Source organism: Rhamphochromis longiceps, linkage group LG22 (genome assembly GCF_057381845.1).
Source record: "Rhamphochromis longiceps isolate RC_006_pf linkage group LG22, R_longiceps_female_GT1.1, whole genome shotgun sequence".
Taxonomy (NCBI): Eukaryota; Metazoa; Chordata; class Actinopteri; order Cichliformes; family Cichlidae; genus Rhamphochromis; species Rhamphochromis longiceps.
In genome coordinates, this window is record NC_140577.1 from 35,478,040 (window position 1) to 35,499,561 (window position 21,522).

General features: G+C 42.4%; 1 protein-coding gene across 1 annotated transcript in view; it reads right to left on the reverse strand.

Moving 5' to 3' along the window:
* lrrc3b (leucine rich repeat containing 3B) overlaps nt 1-20,937 on the reverse strand; it is a 31,976-nt gene extending 11,039 nt beyond the window's left edge. Inside the window, exon 1 of the mRNA XM_085395848.1 lies at nt 20,788-20,937. The gene's annotated coding sequence lies outside the window, so the exon portion shown is untranslated. The remainder of the gene's footprint in view (nt 1-20,787) is intronic.
* Nucleotides 20,938-21,522: the final 585 nt, after the last annotated feature.

The window sequence follows — 21,522 nt, forward strand, 5'->3', positions numbered from 1 at the left end:
AGGACTTTACCACACAGCCTTTCCTGGTGTATGATGCAGTGATATGCTGTTAACTCACCGGTACAGTTCTCCTCCTGCATCTTTACTCGCATCCTGCTGACTAGTCCGCTTTTTTCACCGCACAACACCGGCGCTCCATCTGTTATAAGTCCAACAAGTTTGTCATATCGGTTACACTTTGACATATGTTTTAAAAAATGTATTTTCCTGTTGTTGTCCCGTGCATCGATTTAATGTTCAATATTTCCTCTCCACGGATGAAGATGGCCAGCTGTGCAATGCCCATCATGTCTATACTTTCATCCACAGCCGAGTATGCAATAACGTTTTTGCTTCTTTCACACAACTGTGTTCTTAAATCAGTGGCCATCTGGAGTCGGGTGACGTAGGCGGTCAAGATGGCAGCTTGAATGGGGAAGCTCCGTCACAGCGGCAGCTAATTTGCATTAGACTTAGAGAATTACGCTACACAACACTTACAAAATATAACCTCAGGACAGTGGGAAGCTTGAAGACTCTTTGTGAAAGCTCAGAAATGCCGAGTCACCAACAAAAACTTACGCTTCGACGGCAAGAAGGCGCTAGCAAGGAAACCACAGCGAAAGCTAATGATGTGCACCCGCCCTCACCTCCAATGTCGGATACTATTCAGACTGCTACAACTGAACAAATGGCCAAAGACATTGCAAGTATTTACGTGCTACTTAAGGAAACCTCCGAGACACAAGAGAGCAAGCTGAATGCTATCCAAACTGCTACGAGGGCAGTGGAGGCTAAGCTAGCGGATATGGTTACTCGAATAAGCAACGCTGAGTCTTGTCTAGATTTCCTTGAGGATGCTAGCAGAGTGCTAAAGGAAAATCCTCCTGCTACTAGTGACGAAGTGAACGCTCTACGACAGAAATTAGACGACCTCGAAAACAGAGGACGGAGAAACAACCTGCGCTTCGCCGGCTTTCCAGAGGGCTCCTGAAGGTCGACTTCCTGGGCGGGCTGGAGATTGACCGCGCACACCGCAGCCTGGTGAGACGCAAACCTGACGTTCATCCCCCGAGGGTCATCATCGCCCGATTTCTGCGGTTTCAGAACAGGGAACGGATCATGGAAGCTGCGCAGATGCTGGGACAGCTGAACTGGAACGGCCACCGCATTATGATCTTCCCTGACTACTCCAAACTTGTCACGGACAAACGAGCGGCATTTAATCCCTGTAAATGGCTGCTGCACGAAAGGAAGATAAAGTTCTCCCTACTGTTCCCAGCGGTGCTGGTGCTGAAAATGACGGAGGGCAGACGTGAGTTTACTGACCCCAAAAAAGCCCAGGACTACATTCTGTCTTTACCTTGAGTTATTTACAGTCAGGGCGTGGATTTAAACGCTACCCTTTTTTTTTTCCTTTTCGCCCTAGCGTTAATTAACACGCTATACACGCTATACTTTGCACCTCTTAACTGTTTAGTTTAAATATTATAGGGCTTCGCAGTTTTATTTGATTTATTCAGTTGTGCTACTTTTGAGAATACAACACAATCTGCGTTGGTAGAGAAGCTCACTAAGACTATTAAATTCCTCTTTTAGTAATTCAGTTGTCATGAAGCCCTTTTCAGTTTGTCAGGGGACAGTTCTAACCAACCTGCATAGAGGTCTGTTCAGTTAGCTAAGTCCCAGAATGACTGTTTTACTCATATTACAACGACTTAATATGCTGCTGCTGCTGGCGACGGGTCCTGTTTATGACTGTTCGACTGGTTAGAGTCACGGACCATAAAGTTTATGTTTTGCTTTCTGGGGCTCATAGCCCACCTGAGGGTGACTAGTGTTCTCGGTTGCCCCAGACGTATCTGTTTAAATGTTTATTGTCCACTCTGTATTGAACTCCTGGTTCTAATAATAAGTTACCCCACTGCTATACGTCTGATACGTATTGCATGATGGCGAATAAGCAATAAAGGGCCTTTACTTTGATGACCTGGAATGTAAAGGGCCTTAACCATCCAATCAAAAAAAAGAAGATCATGACATTTATCAAATCAAAAAAAGTTGACATTGTCTTTCTTCAAGAGACTCACTTGTCTCCCCAAGAGTCAGATAAACTTTGGCGTGATTGGGTGGGTCAGGTATTTTTTTCGTGTGGCAGCAGTCAGAGTAGGGGTGTCACAATTTTAATTCATAAGCAGTTACAGTTTAAATGCTCCCGGATGGTTAAGGATGAAGATGGGCGGACATTGCTACTCTTGGCTGAGATTCAAGGCCATAGGATGATTTTAAGCAATATCTATGCACCAAACATCGACGACCCCACCTTTTTTGGAAACTTGGAATGCAAAATTAGTGATATGGGCGACTACCCAATCCTGATAGCAGGGGACTTCAATTTGGTCATGGATGATATACTGGATCGAAGCACTCCCTCACAGCGACACTCTAGATCAGCTTCGGTCGCTATAAAAATGTGTAGGACCTTGGGTTTGGTGGACGTATGGAGAGTATTCAACCCATCCACAAGAGATTACACCTTTTATTCTGCCCCCCACAACACTCTGTCAAGAATAGATTATTTTCTCGTGTCAAATTCTATCATGCCCTCAGCAATGTCTTGCTCTATTGGTAGTATACACGTTTCTGACCACGCCTCGGTGCTCCTGCATCTGAGCTCATTTGGTAGCCCCCCCAAGTCTCCCAGATGGAGGCTAAACTCAAGCCTTTTACATGATCCCAACTTTTTCCACTCCTTGAGAGAGCAGATCAATTCTTATATCGAAATTAACCTCTCTACAGCTCCCAGTGCGGGTGTAGCATGGGAAGCTTTGAAAGCCTTTATTAGAGGGTTCATCATCCAGCATGCCTCATATAAGAAAAGAACTGCTCTGACCAAGCAGATAGACCTGGAGAGGAAGATTGCCATAGCTGAAGCCGCTTTTAAGGCAGACATGAGCTCAGCAAATCTGACCCACCTAACTAGACTTAAATATGAGTTTAACTCAATTTTGACTCAGAAAATGGAGTTTTCTCTATTTCGGGCTAGGCAGAAATACTTCGAAGATGGAGATAAACCTGGCAAACTGCTTGCAAGATATATTAAACAAAAAGAAGCTCAGACTATCATAGCAGCAATTAGAGCACAGGATGGCACTATGGTGTCAAAACCCTCTGAAGTGAATGAAGCCTTTAGAGATTTCTATATGCAACTCTACTCCTCAGAAATACAAGCAAACTCTCAGGAAATTAACAGTTTTCTCTCCCCCCTCAACCTCCCAACTCTCTCTAAGACACAGGTGGACTCCCTGGACGCCCCAATTTCAAAGGAAGAGATCTTAAGGGTAATCAAAAATCTCCCAATTGACAAGGCCCCTGGGTTGGATGGGTTTACAGCAGAGTTTTACAGGAACTTTGCAGAGGAGCTTTCCCCTTTACTCCTGCAAATGTTTGAGGAGGCCCTGGATAAGGGCAGCCTGCCACCAACACTGTCAGAGGCACTTATTTCCCTTGTCTTAAAGAAAAACAAAGACCCGCTTGACTGTAAGAGTTACAGACCAATAAGCTTGATCAATTGCGATTGCAAAATTTTAGCCAAGTTACTAGCAACCAGATTAGATAAGGTCATGACTTACTTAATACACCCCGACCAAGTTGGTTTTATTCGGACTCGCTGCTCTGCCGATAATATTAGACGCCTAATTGATATTATGTGGGCAACCCAGAATAAATCCCCTACGGGGGACTTTTCTCCAGCTATAGCCCCCTCCCTAGATGCAGAGAAAGCATTCAACAGGGTGGAGTGGCGTTTTCTATTTTGTGTAATGGAAGCATTTGGCTTTGGCCCAAAATTCATAAGGTGGGTCAAACTTCTCTACAACAATCCAAGAGCATCAATACTAACGAACCGTATTATATCACAGTCCTTCGACCTCCACAGGGGTACAAGACAGGGCTGCCCACTGAGTCCTCTGCTTTTTGCTTTAGTTTTAGAGCCTCTGGCAGCGACAATACGTAGAGACCCTGATTGTCCAGGTATCCAGGTCCACAATAATAATCACAAATTGATGCTCTATGCTGATGACGCCCTGGTCCTAATATCGCAGCCAGAACGCTCTCTACCTGCTCTCTTAAGAATTATTAACCGGTTCTCTAATATATCAGGATATAGAGTAAATTGGTCAAAGTCTGAAGCGCTCCCTCTGACAGCCTTCTGCCCCAAAACCCTGTTCCAGCCGGGGGATTTCAGCTGGCCTCAGACTGGTATTAAATACTTGGGCATTACATTCCCCCGTTTGTTATACAACATAGTTCAGGCTAATTTTGAAGCTCTATTGGACAAGTTCAGAACCGACATAATTAGATGGTCCCCTTTGTTTCTCACCCTTTGGGGTAAAGTTAACATCATCAAAATGAATTGTGCTCCAAAATTTAATTACCTACTACAAACACTCCCGCTAAAAATCCCATCAAAATATTTTCATCAATTTGACAGATTATGCAACCAATTCATACGGAATAACAGACGCCCTAGAATAAAGCTTAAAAAGCTACAGCAACCAGTGGAGTCGGGTGGCCTGGGGGTCCCAAATCTACTATTTTACCATTATGCTTTCAGTCTGAGACACATGGTTCACTGGGCTCTCCCTCCAGAACGAGCCCCCCCCCCCCATGGCTTAGTCTGGAGAGTACTTTGTGCTCACCACTCCCTCTGATGCACATTTTAACCACCAAGCTCCCACCAGATATACAAACCCACCCCATTCTTTCTTTTCTGCAGACGGTCTGGAAGAAGGTGGCCTTGCTACTAAATTTTAACTCCCACCTTCATACTGAGGCCTCCATATGGCTCAATCCCAAACTCTGCATTAATAAGTCGCCATTTTTCTGGAGACTGTGGGTCCAGAGTGGGATACTTGTTCTCGGAGACCTGTATCAGGGGAGGATTCTCAAGTCCTTCAACGACCTTAAAGCACAGTTTCAGTTGCCACAAAGTCAGTTTTGGAGGTACTTGCAGCTCCGGCACTAATTGCTCAAAACCTTTGGTTCCTCCTCCACACCACCTCCAACTATTGAATATCTCAGCTACATCAAAAAAATCTTTGGGGGGGGGGGGGGGGTTGTGAAGTCTCTAAATATTACTCAATGCTTATTAAGGGCACGAGTAAAGGGCTACCCGCCCTCCAGTTAGCTTGGGAATCTGACCTTGGTGTGGCTTTTACAGATCAGGAATGGACTACAATTTTGCAGAATAGTAAAAAGGTGTCCAGGGAAGTTAGAACGAGACTAATCCAATTCAAATTACTACACCAAATTTACTGGTCGCCACACAGACTGTATAGGGCGAACCTCATACAGTCCCCTGAATGCTGGAGATGTCAGACTGGGGTAGGCACATTGACCCATATGATTTGGAGCTGTCCTAAAACCCAAATCTTTTGGACTGAGATACATGACTTTATCAAATCAACCATACGATGGGATATTCCTTTTTCACCAAGACTATTTGTTTTGGGGGACCCATCACTCCTTAAATATGCTCCGCCTAAGGCTGCTGAGTGGGTACAGACTGCATTGATGCTGGGGCGTAAACTCATTATCTCCCAGTGGAAGGCCCCTTCCACCCCACCTGTCTCTGTATGGCATATTCAACTAGGGAGACTCGCTACACTAGAACAACTCTCATACAGGCTCCTGAATAAAGTGGAGAGTTTCCATCTGAAGTGGGATCCATATCTGTCCAGAATAAAACGAACAGACTAGACCTTAGAGTGGGACAGACATTGGAATTCTGACAAAGCACTCTCAGGGATGTCAGAGTGTGGCATGCAGTAAGACCCACATAGTCAAAGGCTGGCTGTTTTTGTTTCTTTTTTGTATGTTTGTTTTTTTGTTGTTGGTTTTTTTCATGTTTTTGTTTATCTCTTGCTTTGTTTGCCCCCCCTCATTTTGGTTTGGTATTCTCTACTGGTCAGAGACTTCATCATTTCTTCACTACCAGACACACTGGACCCACTACAGTTCGCTTACCGTCCAAATCGTTCCACAGACGATGCCATCTCTCATCTCCTCCACACATCACTCACTCACTTGGACACTAGAAGGGGGAATTATGTTAAAATGCTCTTCATAGACTACAGCTCTGCATTTAACACCATAATTCCCTCCACACTCACCACCAAGCTGGAGCATCTGGGACTCAGCTCATCTATGTGTCAGTGGATCTCCAACTTCCTAACTGGCAGACCACAGGCAGTAAGGATGGGCGGACATGTCTCAGCCTCCACCACTCTCAGCACTGGAGCCCCCCAGGGGTGTGTTCTGAGCCCCCTGCTGTACTCTCTGTACACATATGACTGTGTGGCCACTACCAGCTCCACCACCATCATCAAGTTTGCTGACGACACCGTCGTGGTGGGCCTGATCTCTGATAACAACGAGACGGCCTACCTGAAGGAGATTAGGAATCTGGAGAACTGGTGCCAGAGGAACAACCTCCTTCTAAACGTCAGTAAGACAAAGGAGCTGATAGTGGACTTCAGCACTAAGCAGGAGAGGAACTACCAGACCCCCGTCATCAACGAGTGCCCAGTGGAGAGAGTGGACAGCTTCAAATACCTCGGAGTTCACATCACGCAGGACCTGTCATGGTCCTGTCACATCAACACCGTGGTGAAAAAGGCCCGTCAGCGTCTCTACCACCTCAGACGCTTGAGAGACTTCCAACTGCCCTCCAAGGTGCTCAGGAACTTTTACTCGTGCACCATAGAGAGCATCCTGACGGGAAACATCTCAACCTGGTTCGGGAACAGCACCATGCAGGACAGACGAGCTCTACAGAGGGTTGTGCGGTCAGCTGAGCGCACCATCCGCTCCGAGCTCCCTGACCTGCACTCAATCTACAGCAGGCGGTGCTGGACCAAGGCCAGGAAGATGGTGAAGGACCTCAGCCATCCCAACAACAGACTGTTCTCTCTGTTGAGGTCAGGAAAGCGATTCCGCTCCCTGAAGACCAACACAGAGAGACTGAGGAGGAGCTTCTTCCCGCAGGCGGTACGGTCTCTCAATCACACCACCACACAGTACTGACCCACACATACAGTTCTTACACACACACTGGACTTTCTGGACTTTGTTTTCACTTCATCACTTAAATCACTTTAAGCATATTTGCACTGCACAAGACATAATGTGGACCTAAAAGAGAATTATGGATTTGATCAACTGGTCTCTGAGTGCTATTGACACCCTTAACGAGAAGTCGGGGCTCGGGAGAGCCTGAGTGCCCTGGAGGGACTTTCCCTGCCGGTTACACGATGGACGGGTGGCAGAACTGGAGGACCGTGTGCCTGGCGGGACTGTCGATCGAGGACGCTGAAGATATCTACCTATTCGGAACCATGATAACAGGGTTCATGCTGATCGGCGTTGGCTTAGCCCTGGTTTATCAGAGAAATAAGAGAGCGGAACCGGCTGTTCAAACCCCCACAAGGTTGCCCGCTGGATTCGAAGCGAGGGACCAGTGTCAGAGGGCTAAATTTGAGCTGCTCACAAAGGAGAAATCAACAATATTCAACATTTGGACACCACGGCGCCAGCTGCTAGGCCCAAGGCTGGAGCCCACCAAAACAACTCCCTGATAACGACTGTGTGATGACTATTCTTCCCGTCCCATGAATCCCCCCTCCCTTTCCAACGCCTTCGATGCTTGTTTCTGGCGAGGGAACACGGCGGGTCTGTGTGCCGCGCTGGAATGGTAGCACTGTGCAGGGTGGCTGCTGTGTTTCTTCGGATTATTCCTCACCCCCCACCCACCCCTGTGGCTTGTCATGTCTTCACAATGTTGTGCTGTGGACATTTATGTGCTTTTTTGTGCAAAGGAGTTTTTTGTTTCCTGTTCTCATGCTGTCCTACCATGGAAGCACAGCATGAGTAGGGGTCTCTTTTTTCCTCTTGTACTTTCCCCACTGTAGTGTACATTTCAATGTTTTTTCTTTGATTCTACCAATCTCCGACCTGTATCCCCATGTAATGTTTGTGCTATATGTGTAAGGTCGGGGGGGGTCCCATTTCACTGCAGGGCAACCTGCATGTGACGAATAAAGCTTTGATTGATTGATTGATTGATTGCACAACACTGGTCACTATATTTTTCATTTCCAGTTAATACTTGTACAGCTGCTGTTATTGTGTGTGTGTGTGTGTATATATATATATATATATATATATATATATATATATATATATATATATATATATATATATATATATATATATATATATATATTCTTCATACATTCTTATATAGTTCTATATTGTGTATTTTGTTGTACAGTTATTTTATTTTCAACTTTAATTTATATATTTTATCTTATTCTTTCCCAGTTAAATTTACCCTTCATTCTAATTTGTGTTGTACAGTTATTTCATTTTTAACCTTAATTTATATTTTATTCCTTTCTAGTTAAATTTACCCTTTTTAATTTTTCATATTTATTTCCTATCTTATTCATAGCCTTTTCCTTTTTTGTTTTCTTTAGGTCACGAGCAGTTGTCTAAGCATTTCACTGCATATCGTACTGTGTATGACTGTGTACGTGACAAATAAAATTTGAATTTGAATTTGTTCTGCTGCTATGCTGATGTTTTTTTATGTGATGTAATCTGTCTCTGCAGTGGACTGTAGTGTTCTAAAAGTACAATAAAATATTAATCACAAAAAAAAATTAAAAAATCAGTGGCCATATCACAAACCCGATCAGCAATCGTATTTCTGCTCAGGCTCACATTTGCCAAAATCTGCGTTCTGTCTGGACACAAGACGTCGCACAGCTTCATCCTGCAGCTCTTCAGAGCGGTACCGGGCTGATTTGGCTCCTCTGCTACAATAAAACTTGCGTTCACAACAGCTTCACTTTGTGATTTTGCTCTGGTGAAAAAAGTCTGCTGAAATGCCAGATTCTTCTTCAGCTCTTCTACTTCCTGTAGTTTCTGCATTTAGGTTTTTCAGCTTATCCTGACGTTTTGTCTCGTAGTGCCGTCTTAAACTAAATTCCTTCATTACAGCCACATTAGCTCCACTACTAAAACACACGGGTTTACCGGCATGTCTGTAAACATATATTCAGCCTCCCACCGGTGCTGAAAGGCTCTGCTTTCAGAATCAACTTTTCTCTCCACCATTGTGAGCGACTAGCTTCGCAATAACAGAAGTTTGACTTGATTGATGCAAATGTTCCCAGTTAGCCTAGCGTTCAGCAAGGAGGCTGCAGCGCTGCATTATGGGATCTGTAGTTTGTGTGTTATTAGCGCCTCATATCGCCGGGCCATGCATAACAATAATAGTACATCTATATAAAATGATCTCGCGGGCCGGATATAAATGTCCTTGACTTTGACATATGTGCCATATAGTATTCACCAAAGGACTCAAAAACAACAAAAACTTCCACAAATCCACAACAAACTGGACCTGGAAACAACGTGCTTATTTGCACACTCAGTCACATAGTTACTGAACACATCCAAATTATATTATATTTGCACATTTTGCATCTTGCACATGTCTTCATCCTGTCTTTACAATATCCTGACCATAACTCAACCTGGTATTCAACACCTACTGCACAATCCACTTTGTATTGTCTCTGTCCCGTCTTTGTGTATCGTACATACAGTACCTTTAAAGCTCTTAATTTTACCTAAATTTAGCAAGTTATTATTTATTTGTAATTTCTAGTTTGATATCTCTTGGAGATATATTTCTTATATACCTATAATGCACCATGGGGGGCTTGGGGTGAAACGGCCTCTCGGTACGCTGTATACTGTGTATATTGTTGTACTGACGATAAAGACCATGAATCTTGAATCTGAATCTTTATACAGTATTTGTCTTTGTTAAATGGCCTGTATTTGTGTAGCGCTTTTCTAGTCCCTAAGGACCCCAAAGCACTTTACACAACCAGTCATCCACCCATTCACACACTGGTGATGGCAGCTACATTGTAGCCACAGCCACCCTGGGGCGCACTGACAGAGGCGAGGCTGCCGGACACTGGCGCCACCAGGCCCTCTGACCACCACCAGTAGGCAACGGGTGAAGTGTCTTGCCCAAGGACACAACGACCGAGACTGTCCAAGCCGGGGCTCGAACCGGCAACCTTCCGATTACAAAGCGAACTCCCAACTCTTGAGCCACGATCGCCCCAGGCCCCCCCAGGGCTTTGACTGCGATAGAGGTGGGTGGGAGAGGGCCTCCAATGATCCTTTCTAGCAAGTTTTCATATTTTTACCCAAATATCTGTAGTTTCTAATCCATTTTCACAAACAGGCTTGTTACGTTTGGTTTAAGAAATTTGAGGGGAGTTATTTTTGATATCTTTGTGCCCCTTCAAACACCCCCCAAAATTTGAGCCCAAATAGTAATATATGAAAGGCAATCCTATTGGTGTATAAGATATAGCAGGGCTCTAGATAGGGCTGCTCAATTAATCGAATTTTAATCACGATTACGATCTGGGCTTTCAACGATCATTAAAAATGACTGAGCCGATTATTAGCCCCTCCCTCATTTATCCGCGACACCTTAAAGGCCGGTCCGTGAAAATATTGTCGGGCATAAACCGTCCGTGGCGCAAAAAAGGTTGGAGACCGCTGATTAAGAGGACCCGAGGGAAGCTCGGAAAGCTAAGCAGAAGTTATTTGGAGAGTGACTGCCGTTGGTTGAAAAGAGAGTTTAAAAAAAAAAACTTCAGTGGTGTTGCACACTATGTTACATTATTTTTTAAAGTCATTGTTAACCCTTTAAAGCCGGTCAGAGCAGCACGCTCCGTGTTGTGTAACTATTTTTAAATCCCTGTAGAACCTGAACCGTGTAAGCTAGCGCAATAATTTGTTTTGCATATGAAACCGGAGGAGTTGTACTTACATCTGATGCCATCAGCTTGTCCTCGGTCACGGTTTCCTTCCACATATAGCTTTGCAAAAATTGCATAAAAAGCGCTTGCAGGAACAAAAACATAATATTCCAGAAACACGCTTTGCCGTTCCTATCAGCTGTTCGTAACACTTCCCACAGTGAAATGATGCACCTGCTGTTTTCTTTGCAAATTTGCATCATAGGATTGTTTTTTGTTTTTCCTGCAGTATATAAAAATTGCTGTATCTCCAAAATAAAACTATGAAGACACTCAAAATAAATTTCCTGTTGTTGTAAACTATTTTTTGCAACTTTATTATATTTAAAGTTTTGAGGGATAAACCTCTTAAATTTCTCCAAGTAGAAATATATGTAAACAAAACAAAAGCGATTTTCAATTTTTTTTGTAGTTTATTGCACTTTTTTGCAATTTATGTAATTACTATGGACTTAATGCATACATATTATTAAAATATGGGCTATAACAGTTGTATTGATGTATAGCAACTTGAAATGCTCCCACAAATGGCACTACAGCATGTAAAAAAATAATATAAGCTCTGGTGGACTTGGTTCTATAGTAGGTCTTAAAGGGTTAAATAAATATCGTCAAATAATCGCGATCTCAATTTCAGTGAAAATAATCGTGATTATCATTTTTGCCATAATCGAGCAGCCCTAGCTCTAGACTAACTTTTTGCCACGGTTGCACTGGTGTACCTAACTCTTTTTCTTAGGTGCACCCAAATTGTTCAACCGCATCGCTTAACACCACAGGCACGTGCACTTTCTGGGGGGGAAATTGCTGTCCATACAGACAACATTGATTTGTAAATGATTAACTAACAATCTTGTCAACACAAAGTTCTTTATTTGGAGCACATTTCTACAAGAAAGATAAGTTACTGAAAAAGTGCTTGTGCATAAAGTGCTTTGGCACGCTGGTAATATTGTAGACAATGTTAAACTTAATCATCACATCGGCTCCTCTGACGACCTGTTTGCTGCTGCCTGCTGCTGAAAGGCCGTGGGGAGAGGGGACACTTGGGCAGTGCATTTATCGCAGCATATAATGTGTTCTGGATACACTGTGCTTTATCAGCACAAGTCACAAATGCAGTACTGGCGGCTGTGGTCTTTCCACACTCACGACAGTAAATGCAGTGCATCATGTTGTCAGCTTTACTCTATCTTAGCCAGGGAGACTGCTCAAGCCACTCTGTTCCAAATGTATAAACTTTCCCCGTTTTACTTTCACTGGGCTCTGGCTCGGAGTCGATCGTGTGTGGCTCATTATGTGATGCCGTCTCTGGACCAGAGAGGTCGATGGCTCCATGTCAGAGCACTGACTTTGAATTTTAGATGGATCAGGCCTTAACTTAACAAAAGTTACCGATCGTTCTTTTCATCTTTTCTCTTTACCCACAGCTACATCCACTTCTGTCAGGCCTAGGCTGCTCATAGGGCTGGGTATCTTTCTATAATCCATTTGATTCCGGTTCACAAGGTCCTGATTCGATTCAATTTTGACTCAGACATTCAGAAATATAATTCTGATCATTTATCAGTACTGACACTTGTGAGACTTCATCAGAGATGCAAACATCACAGCAGAGGCCTTTGTGTCAAAGTAACTGAGGATAAAACAGAAAAACATGAAGCAGATTTTCCTGGCCAGGTTTTCTGTAGCAGATAACCTTAAAAATATTCTGCAGTAGAACAGAAACTGAACAAAACCATGAATCAACATGTGAATGCTGCTGAAGTGAAGTAAGTGTTACAGAGGTTTGATTAGAGACACGGCTAAGCGTTTTGCAATTTGGCATCATTTTAAAAAGTTTAAATTTCTTCAGTATTGAACAGCAGAAATGAGGCTTTCTTGTTGGAGGTCATTTTTGTGGAAAAGAAAAACAAACAGCGGCCGTCAGCTCTGTACACAACAACAGACCGGTGCGCGACAAGCAAACGAATAATGCAGAAAACACAGATTTGAGGTGAGAAACTGTTCTTGAAGTACATTCTGGTTTGAGCTGTCGGCTTTCAGCCCCGACGTCCACACTTTGTGTTCATGTCTTTGTGTGGTGCTCTCATTTACTGTTTTGGCTGTTTGGTGGTTGTTTAAATAGTTTTGTGAGCTTCTGGCGTTTCTGGCAAAATACATTTAATACAATCGATTGAGCTCCCTCCAAAGGGTGGCTGGCCTCTCCCTTAGAGATAGGGTGAGAGGTTCGGCCATCCGGGAGGGGCTCAGAGTAGAGCCGCTGCTGCTCCACATCGAAAGGAGCCAGCTGAGGTGGTTCGGGCATCTGACAAGGATGCCCCCTGGGCGCCTCCTGGGTGAGGTGTTCTGGGCATGTCCCACCGAGAGGAGGCCCCGGGGCAGACCCAGGACACGCTGGAGAGATTATATCTCTCGGCTGGCCTGGGAACGCCTTGGTGTTCCCCCGGATAAGCTGGAGGAGGTGGCTGGGGAGAGGGAGGTCTGGGCCTCTTTGCTTAGGCTGCTGCCCCCGCGACCCGGCCTCGGATAAAGCGGATGAAGATGGCTGGATGGATGGATGGATGGACAATCGATTCAGGATTTAATGAATCAATGTCGCATTATTCAAGCTAAAATCAATTCTAATCGGAAAATCGATTCTTGAAACCCACCCCTACTACTCACCTGTCTATCCGCTTTCAAACATACATACATGTAGGCTGACAGGAATATCTGGACCACGGCCAATCAGAGGTCCCACCCCTGACTATCTCTGATTGGTTTAGACCACGATATGGGCATAATGTGTGTTTGTCTGTTGTTGACCACACGGAGACTTTCTTCACTCAAACAGCTGGTCACACCGGTGCCACTTAGAATCTTTTTAGTCGCACCATCGAGAAATGAGGTCACATTTGCAACCACAGTGGTTGAACTCTGATTCTCTGTTAATGGAGTGCGATACTTCAAAATTTGGTATCAATCTGATAGCAAGTAAATACAAGGACAGTATCAGAGATAAAGATACTTTTAACATATAAGGGAAGCCTATGCACGGTCATGTTTGGGAGAGCAGTGAGTCGTGATTTATGAGGTGAATGCATCATCAGTACGCTAGATCTGAACATATTTTCATGACTATTAAAAGACTGGATAATTAGCTGATTATGTTTATGTTAAAAACCAGGACTGATTCTAGTATTTATTTACCAGGTTTCTTGCCAAATATGTAGAAAAGCAGAAATATGATTACTGTCACTAATGAATTTCTTGATTTCTTGGAACTGGCTTCTTCTCTGAACAGCAGTTCGTTTTCTGTGCCAGATGCAGGAGACAGGCCGCCTGTCTGCTCTCTACTTTTAAGATTATGAGTTGAACTTTCTGTTTGATGAAGGTGACCCTGAACCCGGCCTTCTGTGGGCTTCCATGGGCCAGTGAGTGTTTCTTCTTTACTCTGCTCTTTTCACTCTCCATATATTCGTACACAACTTTGCATTGAATCATTAGTTATTATTCCTCTCTCTCTTCCACAGCGTTGCCCTCTTATCATCCCCAACCTGTCGTGACAGATGGCAGGCCCTTACTCAGCCTGATTCCACCAGAGGTTTCTTTCTGTCGCCAACGCTCACGGGGGTGTCCGACTGTTGGGGTTTGCTGTAATTTAGCACTATATACATGAAACTAAGTTGAATTTTATTCTAGTGCTGCTTTCACAGCTAACACAAAGTTATTACAATTATCTATTTTTATTTCAGGTTTGAGATATGTTTTTATTTCCAATAAAATAATTCATTAAACAATTTTCAGCTGTATATATTATTTGAATGTCTGAATAGAGTGTATAGGTAATCAGTCCAACTGCACTTTTAAAATGAACATTAGCTGAAGATGGATTTTACACGTCAGTCATGGCTCCCGTATACGTACGTGTTTTGTATCTGTGAAAAAATCGGTTGCCACGGTAGCAGATACTCTTTACACACATCACAGTTTGCAACCTTTTAAATTAAAGCAGTAAAAATAAGTTCACGCTCTTTTCTCTGTGTGCCACTTACTGCAGTCTGTGTGTGTCTGCACAATGCCTTCTGGTCTTGCTGGTTATTCACGTGATGAAGCAGAGCAGGGAGGAGGAAGAGCGGTGTGCCTGTATACGTGAGGGGCTTTTACACAGGGAAGTCTGCTTTCTCATGGAACTGATGTTGGGCTTAACATAGAAAAGAAGAGATTTCTATGAAATCTGCAAAATTTAAGAATCACAGACTTTAGAGTTTGAATGTCAGTGAGTAAATGTGTGCACAGCCTGTCGAAATGGGTTTAAATCACCACATGTGCCAGCTTGGCAGTCTAAACCTGTACTACGCTCGTTAGGCCTCATCTACAAAATGATTAAAAACATCAAACCCAGTTTGTAAAAACTGATAACACAACAGGAGCATTGACGATGATGTTGTCTGTCTACACAACATCCGCGAAGAGCAGAGAAGCGGAGCCGTTACCAAGAAATGAAAATGAAATATGGCGATAGAATATGGGTAAAACGCACATGTGCAGAGCCTTTGTTTTCATACGAACATGGCAGAAAAACCATGGCGGCGACGGAAATAAGAAGGGCGAAAGCGGATTGTTGAATGAAACCGATGAACCAGAACTGGTTTGTAAAAATGGTTCACTGGTGTGGAACTGGTCTAGCTTTCGCCCGTCAGATACACAACAAAGCACTATTTTTGGTAGAGCATGCTAGCGGGCCGTCGTGTATTGTTTGGAAAATACGGCACACTTAAAATCAATCCTTTGATTTTTCTGAAAGTCGACAGTGCCCCTTATAATCCCGTGTGTCTTATGTATGAACTCTGGTTGTGTTTACTGACCTGGAAACGATTTTATGTACACGGCGCTCGAAAATCTGTCAAATGTTTCAGTACGACTTTGCTAAGCTACGAAGCCACACCGCTTGATGGATTGTCGGAGCATTACGGCATCGTAGGTGGAGCCTCGCGGAGTGATACGTACTGTGCTTCAACATAATATTACTGTGTTGTGTGTGTATAACCTCTTTTTAAGTTCTGTGGATATTACACATGGTTATGCTGAGGATGTGTCGGCCAGTTTCCACTGGAAATGCCTTTTGGTTAAACTGTCAGCAAGGAGTTTGCATTTGCACTGTTACATTTTTATAAAACTTTAATGCAACAAACAGCTGCTTGTTTAAGTGAAAATACATTGATGGGGTTTTTTTGCACTAATAAGGTTGTGGAGTTGTAAAGAATTTTGTCTCGTGTCAATTATATCGTCACTTATATCGTTAGCACAAATTTTCAAATGTATATCGTGATAAATATTTTTGGCCATATTTCCCTGCCCTAACAAACGCCTGTTCCTGTCATCACCATTCGAACCTTTAGTGGCAAAAAAGGTGTTTTGAGTCCTTCATCAAACCATCTGTTTAACAAACTGCAACACGACGAAAAGAGAACTTTGGAGCTGCTCCATCCACAGTATCTACAGTAAGACTAAGACTACATTATTAATGACCAACTGTTGACATACCATGTTTAAATTAGGCTGCTTCCTGAGGACAGCTGGTTCACTGTTCTATCACATAATACCTGCAACAAGCAGGGGTTCATCTAAAGGGGGGGTGGGGTGTCCTTGACTAGCATATGTAACATCATTTTTCAGATTTAAAGTGAAACAAAAAAAAGGTCCATAGGCCAGTAAAACTGAGCTAAAGACCTGGAGCTGTTGGGTTTCACACTGAATTATTACTACCTTTAATTATTAACATCTACAACATCACCATCATGTCTGTTTTCAGGAGCACAAAACTGCATCAAATCACAGGACAAACTGTTCTGTTGTTCTATGTTCTGTGTCAGTGCAGCCTCCACTTGCTCTTTTGAATACTTACACATACTAATTCACTCATTCACTAGTTTGACTTCACACCAAGCACACATTGCCTCAGCTTGGAGATATCAGAACTCTTTTTGCCTCTTACTTTTAATACAAACCTCCACCCAAAAAAAGACAGTGTGCAAATTATTTTATTTTATGCAAGTTTACCTCGTTTTATTTGACTTCACTGTATTTGAGATTTTTCAAATGTATTTTTACATTTAAGGAAGTCTTTTCTTAAAACCTTTTAAAAATTTGCCAAATATTCTTAGCCAGTGCAAATTAATCAGCAAAATGCAATAAATACATTATTGTAATTATGAACTAGGATAGACTAGGGTTTGCTGTCACACTTTTTACTAGGGGTGCAACGATACTCGTATCGATATTGAACCGTTCGATACAGTGCTTTCGGTTCGGTATCAAACAATGCAAAATTTTTAATTTATTTTATCAACTTTCCTTCTGACGATGCTGTCTGTGTTGAGCGCTCAGTGGATCTGCACTCGACTACTCCGCCTAGGCTGCACTGTCGAGCACAGATCCACTGAGCACAGCGCAAGCTAGCAAGACAGAAGCTAAGCTAGTTGCAACATGTCAAATTGAGCCTCCCCCACCCTCATTCAGATCTGGCGTTTGGAACTATTTTGGTCTTCATGTGACGTATGACCCTGAAGGTAAGCGAGTCATGGACTAAAGTAAAACAGTATGTTGGATGTGCCACGCAATGCTCAATTACATGGGTGGGAACTAGTGCGTTAACGTGTTGGCCGTCCAGCCCCACGCACGGGGCGTTCCGCGGTAGCTCGTTAACGGAGATTTGCCGTGTTGTGGTGTTAACGTCATTTCAGATTAACGCTGACAGCACTAGTGGGAACACAACGAATATGACTGCACATTTACTCCGACATCATCCTAGTGCAAAGACAAAAACAACAAGCATGCATGCTACAAACTTTACCCGAGTCATTTAGACAGCCGTTAGCACAGGATTCTCCTTATGGGGACCTGATATGTTTAATGTGCTGCTGAGAATATAGCCCAGAAGAAGCGTATAGTATAGCTTTTATTTTGAAAGAGCCATTTCTCTGTAATAAACTATCTTTTCCAAAGATGAGTGATTCCTCCATCAGATAGTTTTTTTTTTTATTACTTTTTTGTTTCAGCAACATTAAATTTAAAAACTGTACTTTTGAGTTAAAATATATATTTATAATTTTAATAAATGAAAAATTAAAAAGGCATTAACATTTTTTTTGTATCGAAAAAATATCGAACCGTGACACCAAAGTATCGAACCGAACCGTGAATTTTGTGTATCGTTGCACCCCTACTTTTTACTCTTGCATGAAACGCTTGTCATTGAAACATCTTTTAATAACCACTAATTCATTCAATTGAAGCTTCAGGTGCTGATTAAATATTGGTATCATATTCATTTTTGCAATTAACTGTAACAAAAAAGTAATCAACCATCAACTACCCTGTGACAGTTTGGGACTACCCTATATGTCCCTGTAGTTGTCAGCTGGATTTCAGTAAAAATTGTTACTTTTTTCACATCTTCATGTATAACTTCTTTAGTTCAGATACAGATATTAGTTTAGGCACCAGCTCTAAACTAAACTGTTGTATTTAAACCATGAATTTGAACCAATGATGATTATGGTGAATTATTCTATGTATGAGCAGTGAAATAAAGGAACCTGCAGTGCTTTTTAACGTAGCCCTTATAAAGGACATATTTAACTCAGTGACAGTAATTTGAACTGATTTATCATTGATACGATTAAAAAGCCCAGACATATATTCTAAATATATATATTCTAAGTATATATTCTAAAACACAAGTCTTTTTGTGCAAGATTTTCCAACAGATATAACAATAGTGAGCAAGTCAAGGAAAACACGTGAGAACAAAAATGAATTAATAAATTGCATTAATATCAAAGTTGACTCTGAACTGCTCTTCATCTCGATGCTTACTCGATCGTGCAGGTGAAGAAACCTTCTTTACATTTACAGGTTGCTAGTGTTGATCTAGCAACACAGAGAATCTGACCCAGAATCTCAGTTTCTTCCTTTTTTATTGTTCAGAAACATCCAGAGATCCCCAGATGACCTAGAGAAAACCTAACCTAGCCATCACATGGCTTTAGCTTGCTAATGAAAAACTGATTCAAATCAAAACTATTACCTTCAGTTTTCTAAAGTTGTTTTTAATTACTAAGACTGGCTGAGCTTTTAATACTAAAACAACAATATGGAAAATTATTCTGACACATGAACATCATAAATTACCTCCTCCCCTCAACAGCCCATGGACCTTAATGGGCGTTGACTGTTGGTTCTGAGTTTTTGTAGGTTCCTGTTTGATCTTGGGTTTGCGAAGCAAATTAATTTCTAGTCCTTCAGTATAACTAACTTTGCTTCTAGTTCTCAGGTCTGAATTAAATTTTGTGTCAGCTTTCTCCCTGTCTCTGTGTTTCTTTCCTCTAGTCTCTGTCTAGCGTAGAGGTTTTTGTCAAGCCTGTGGGTCTTACTCTCAATTTTCGGATTTTCATTTGGTTCAGCTGTGTTAGGTTTGCTTACACCTGTCTCATCAGTTACATTCTGTTCATCTGTGTCTCATTTTGTTGCCAGGCGTTTCCTTTAAAGTAATATCCTTCTGTTGTCAGAGTGAGATGTTATTGCCATACTGTCTCTGTCATACAGCCCAATAAAGGGTTCCCCTGTTCAACTCCACCTGCCTCTCTGTGTACGTATTTTGGGTCATCCTTCACCGCACTAACATTTCCATATATTGACCAAAGCTAAACGAACATCTCAGATGTTTAATATCAACAAAATTCCTCACTGCACTGTAATGATTCATTAACAACCCACGTGATAAACAACCCAGTGCACCCCACAGAGGGGGCACACCCCACAGGGGCAATGCAAAAGTGACTACTTTAAAGTTACTCATGTCACATGTCTAAAGCTTGCAGCTGACATTATGATATGAGATTGTGTCTCTACTAATGATTAGGGGACTACCCAGATATGAGTATTACACACACACACACACACACACACACACACACACACACACACACACATATACACATATATATACACATATACACATATATTATATACATACATATACACACACACACACACACACACATATATACATATATATATATATATATATATATATATATATATATATATATATATATATACCTGCAGTCTGAGATACACAATCCCAGTAAGATCCAGCTGTTGCCATGCGCGTAAAAACGCTTGAACTGCTGCATACATTGAAAGCTCTCAGCTTGTCGTTTCTCCCGTTTGATTTAACTGAATATTCCAAACCCATCTTTACCCAACTTTACGCTGCCTGGTTTTTGCAAACGAATAACCGTGCAATAGATCCATCAGCGAGATATTAGCATAAGTCGACGCACACCAGACTCAGCAGCGGTTATTTACTAATTATTTGAACTTTAATACTGATAGACGACAGCTACCGCCATCCGAGGTGCGTGTACCCAGAAAAGATCGCAGCAAATTGCGGGTTTAGCCGGAATAAAGTTGAAATTATGCAAAAAAATAAATAGCTTCTCGCTATTTTCTCGAAAGCCGAATGAATGTGTGGTGTCGCTACTCTTGAATGGCGTGCGAATGAACTTTAATGCGCAAAGCTGCCCAGATAATTACAAGAATAAACATTAAAGTCTATTTTTTTAATGGCGTCTGGCACGACGTTCCTTGTGAAAATATCACGCATCACCCTACCTGAACTGCCTACACCAATTCAAAGCTTTCATAATCGAATTGTAAGATAAGACTACAAGCACACAGGCGGTTTTATATAACATCACACAGTAATCATACATTAAAAAAAGAAACATTTCTTTTCCATGCAAACATTGATGAAAGCAGCGGCCTTGACTGAGGACGGGTAGTCCGCACGTAACACAGCGGAGACGGACACAGGAGCAACAGGCGACACAAGTCTGCTCACCTGCAGTCAGTCATCGGCTGTAGAAACTGCTGGAGCGGAAAGTCCGGATCGCATGAAGCTGATTACAGGCTGAGAGCGCAGTCTCTGCTCTGCTGCCCGCTCACGCGTGTACAAATCGCTGTGTGAATTAGCATCTTATACCTTTCAGTATAAAACACTGCACAGGAATGAATGGGGTAAAGGGAGGGGCTGCTGTGTGAAGCTACAGGGTGACACAGGCGGTCCCACTACCGGTCTCACCTTTCAGTATAAAATGTTGATGACCAGGCACTACAGGAGACAGATGAACCATATATTAAAATCACTTTCTCTGTAACCCATTGAATGTTTTCATTGCCATATTTTTACATTCTTAAATGTTTTGTCTTTACAAAATTCATTTATTTGAGCAGGCTGCTATATTCAAGATTACTATTGTTTGGACTGTGTCACATTTGGAGATTGTCCTATTTGTTCTTGTGTTTGTTTTTCATTTTGATGTTCCAGTTGCACTTTTATCAGTAGCTTCAGTTCCAGAAAGTATTTCACAAGTACAGTAATCCCAGGTACTATGCCATGATTTTTCTGTCACGTCTTCACAGTAACAGTGAAACAATGGCACCATGAGGAAGTCAGAAAAAACTGTATATAAAAGATGGACAGGCTCTGTCGGGTGAAGGGGAAATGGGTGCGAGTCTGAAAGTCAGAAACTCAGCAGGAAAACAACGCTGTGATTAGTGAAAGCTTGTGTTCCTG